This window comes from Drosophila innubila (assembly GCF_004354385.1).
Source record: "Drosophila innubila isolate TH190305 chromosome 2L unlocalized genomic scaffold, UK_Dinn_1.0 4_B_2L, whole genome shotgun sequence".
NCBI classification, from domain to species: domain Eukaryota; kingdom Metazoa; phylum Arthropoda; class Insecta; order Diptera; family Drosophilidae; genus Drosophila; species Drosophila innubila.
The window spans coordinates 2,576,920-2,581,515 of NW_022995372.1; the positions used below are offsets into that span (position 1 = coordinate 2,576,920).

The following is a 4,596-nucleotide window of genomic DNA, read 5'->3' on the forward strand; positions in this document are numbered from 1 at the left end:
TTTAATAAGAATTTTAATGTTTAAAGTTTTTCAATGTCTCTTGTTTCTCGAAATCAATTTAAATTTAATATTCAAATGTTACTTTACACTAGTGTCATTGTCAGCTTAAAACAAATATTTTTAGCTAAGGTTTCAAGGTCACTCACTGTCAACTTGACCCAATTGTTATGAAGAGGACAGGAAGAGGGGTAAGAAGGAGAGGGAAGAACGTTTGTTGCATTATTGAGCAGTTGATTAAAGTTCCCATTGTGCTTTCGCACCTTAATGTGGTCGCATTTATGTTGATGGCATTCACTACACAAGCACTCAAACACTCATGCCACATTAAGATGCGACTCACGTGTCTCGCTGACGGCGACGTCATTTATTGAATTACGAAGAAACTTGTGCCCAGAACTTTTTAGAGTCCAGTCAAGTTTTTAAAATGCTGCCACATTGAAAAGTGACTGATAGGATACATTGAAGACACACGAATGGACAGACAGACAGAGAAACAGATTGAGAGATAGGCAGAGAGAGGAGCAGAGAAATCGAGACAGATATAGAGATACTCAACTTTTAAGCTCTGCTGCAAATTGGCAACAATTCTCTAGGGACCAATTTTGAGGTTCTTCACATTTTATGGCTTTTTATTGATAAGTTCACTTAGTGCACAGGTTTCTGGCTAGAGATGGGACCGTGTGCGGCACGATAATCACGATACTCATAACGACTTTAAATTTGAATATATTTTTAATTTCCATTTTTGATTTGTCTAAAAACTGTAATTGATTTTAATTAAGTTTAAATATACAATAAACATTTTTATATATATGTTGGATGTCACATTTATAAAATAAATTAGTTGAAATATGTTTTAATTTAAAAATTAAATTTCTATATTTATATTTGAATCGGTCGATTGATATGTTGTATATTTATTAGTGTTACAAATAATATATTTGATAATAATAAATAATTGCTCTACTAATTTCCATCGTTTCACCTTTGTAAAGTTATTTAGTTTTTCCCACAGCTTTAAGTTATTTAATCGTGCATTCTCTATAGATGATGTCTGCCCATCTCTAAGAACAAGCTACCAGCTCACCCACACCTGTTGAGCACTTGGCCTAGGACCTGTATCCTGTTCATGTCCTCCCCGTGATAAAAGAAGGCTCAAGTTGGATTGCTGTTTGAGTTTATGTTTGAGTTTTCAGTTTGAGTAATTGCCACGTACGGCGTACGCGGCGTATGCTTAACTTTTAATTGAATTTGATCGAATGCATGTGATAAAATTAATTGAAGAGCCACAGCAGTGGAGGAAGTAGGTAAAATAGAGAGATGGAGAGAGAGAGAAAGAGAGAACTCTTGACCAAAAGTTTTTAATTGACTGTCGAGCATAAAATTTAGTGCGTCACAAAAACTGCAAAGCGGGTAAAATAGGGTGGCAGCTCTTGGTGGGGCAGAGTTGCCACTTGTTTGCATATGTCAACTATTGAGAAAGAAAGAAAAGGAAAACAGTTAATAAATAATTGCTGTCAATGTTGTCATTTAAGCTACTTTGTAGCTAGACCTAGCTATTTTGAAATTACAAAAGCTTAAAAAAATTAAAAAATGCTATTAGCTAGAAATCTGGCTACTTAAAAATTGACTCAACTACTCTTTTAAATCGAAAAACGGTTCAGTTTTGACAAAGTTATGAATGTTGAAAGTTGGTCAGACTTTGGATATATCAACTTTACAAGTCAAAATTTTTGTCCGATTTGACATGATTTTTTACCAGAAAATGAAAGGTCTCAGAATCAAGTTTAAAATGTTGTTTTATACTAATTATGATATAAGAAGTTGATTAAAAGCGAAAACGTGAGATTTAAAATTTTCAATTTTTAATATTTCAAAGGGGGGACCCTTAGCATCGAAATCGAGGTCTAGAGGAAAATAATTTTTTTCACGAACTTAATAAAATTTGAATGCAGAACGAATCTAGAGGCCAACCCATGATCAAAATGATATTCCGTTTGAAAATCGGTTGAGTTTTAATAAAGTTATGATTGTTTGAATTTGGGCAAACCTTTGCTCTTGATAATGAGTTTTCGTACTGGTTTCGGTATTATTCCCTGGTTTCTAGCTACCATTTTTTGTAAATTCTAGCTAAAATCTGGCAGCACTTTGGCCCGAAACAAAAACTTAGTGGTTTGTAGTTTTGTGGCATTTCATTAGCGGTTCGATGTTTGCCAAGTGTTGCGCTTCAAAGCCAACATGTTTTGGGCGTAGAAGCCGCAACACGCAGCTTGCCACATTTTAGGGGCAGCATCAAGTTTTAAGCAGCGTCAAATGTGATTTATGCAGTCAAGCGAAATGCCTCTTCGGGTCGCAACTTTATCTGCCATAATCTGCCACAATTTGTGATAAATTGCGGCAACAACAGTGTAACAAAGTAACGTGGCAAACAACGACAACAACAACAATCCATAAACTCGTAGCCACCGTTTTCAACCTCAAGCTCAGTTTCAGCCGCAAAGTATGCTACGAAAATGGCTTTGACGATTTAGAAAGAAGTATTTTCTTGTGAGCCAAATTTGTAACAGGTGGAAAGAGCAGGAGAGAGCTCATGTTAGAGTGAGAGAGCAGGGGCATATCTTAAGAGCTGCCAACCGGATGTGGCCAATTTTGGCATTTTCATAATTTCCGTTCGCCTTTTTGCCTTTTACTTGCGGTTAAAGACGTTGCCCAAATTCAGGAGTTTCCAAATTGCCGAGTTCAGAGTTGCCAGAGTTGCCGAGCTGCTTCCTTTTCCTGTTCCGCTGCAACATCTGAAGTAAACCCGCTTATTTATGGCTTAATAAGCTCTCATTCCACCCCTTTATTTCCTTCCCTTCTTAAATGAAACCTTTTTGCGAATAAAACATAAATATGAGCTCATGAAAATAACAATAAGCCGCCATTTGCCACTCCCCCCTTGGGGCTACTTCTCCTCCCATTTTTTATGCTCCCTTAAGCCAATTGTTGATGTTATGAGTAAAGCATAAAAATATGAGAGATAAACATCATTATAATAAATTTAAAGCGTCCTTAGCCCGGATTCGGCTTCTTTTATTTTTGGACCAACGATAATTCCATCCAGGCAGCGCAAACATCAAAGACGACAAGGTAAATATGTGATGAGCGACTGGCAGATACTCTGTAGTCAATAAAATTGATATAAGATCATCACGTTAAGTAACGTAAACTAAAAAAATAGTATTAAAGAAAAGTTATTGAAATTCAAACACCTCAAGTATTTATTTTCTTTGTCTCAAATCCGATTAATAAAAGTTGCATGAAACAATAGTTGCATATTTCGCAGAGTTCAATAGTCCAATTGAATTGCTAATAAAAACATCTTTTTAAAACAATTATATTTTTCATGTTTCATGTCTCATTTGAATGTACTAGTAGTGTGTAGTGTGAAGCAGTAGGCGGCGGTTCGAATCCCACTAGTAACAAATTAATATAACATTTATAAAATTACTAAAACAGAATAAAATGTAAATAAATAAAAATTACAAAAAAAAAAAATTCTAAATAAAAAAAATAAATTTTATTCTTTTATTTTTAATTTTTATTTTTAAGAACATTTATTTTTAAAATAAGAACTTGGTATTATTTAAAATGTTCTTAAATGAATTTAAGAATTTTATGTTCTCGACGCATTTTTTAGACCAAAAATCTTAGTTCTGAGACCAAAATCTAAATTTTAGAACATTTTGCTTATCAGTGTACCTATCTCTCTCTCTTATGAATGTTTGAATGAATGATTGTGATCGATTTTTTTTTTGATTGCCTGCTTTGTTTACGACTTTTAATAATCGAGCTTGAATGCTTCCAAGAATTGTAAGTCGTAATTACAAAAAATATATATAGCAAGCTGTTTTATATATATTGATGAGTGTATATAAACAAGTTAAACATTGTGTCCGTTAGTCTTCTCAGACATTCAGTCAAGTTCAGTTCAAAATGATGATAATACCAATAGTTGGCCTAATTATAGTAATAGCTCCTCTTATAATACCTACATCCATCATAATGAGTAATGTGACTTCTTGAGGTAAAAACTGGATAAAGTGGTAATTTTTTTTAAGCTTAATTTGTTAACTTAAATTCTTACAGCAATTTGGCCGGGAAATATAATGACAACAACGAAGGAAACGGAGTTATTTGGACGTGTTTTTGGGATCACAATCAGTCCCTGACAGAAGACGTGATGGTGGTAAACCTACAAACTGAATTCGAAACATCCATTATATATGAAAGCAGCTCAAATCCTTTCAATATAATTTAAAGTCATGATAGATTCATTAATCTTAATTTGATTATGCAAAATTGAACAGATTTATAATGAAAACTTTTTTTCTTCGTGTCCCTCTCTCTCTCGCTAACTCTTTCTCTCTTTCGCACTCTTAACTAACCTTGCTTTTAGAAATTTTGAATTATATTAAAGAAAGACTATATAGTACGTACTTTGAGCATTTACAATTGTTTATCAATAATGTTTTTCTGTGAATATTTATCGTTTCGACTATTTTTTTGCACAGATTTTAAAAAAAGTTTGAAAAACTATTGGTACTTTATATAAAT

The 4,596-nt window shown here is 33.4% G+C and overlaps 1 long non-coding RNA gene across 1 annotated transcript; it reads left to right on the top strand.

Annotated features, from left to right (window-relative positions):
* The first annotated feature begins 3,922 nt into the window (after positions 1-3,922).
* LOC117781392 lies at positions 3,923-4,358 on the top strand. The gene is made up of 2 exons (XR_004617160.1): positions 3,923-4,066; positions 4,129-4,358. It is a non-coding gene; the product is annotated as an uncharacterized LOC117781392 (long non-coding RNA).
* The last annotated feature ends 238 nt before the right edge of the window (positions 4,359-4,596 follow it).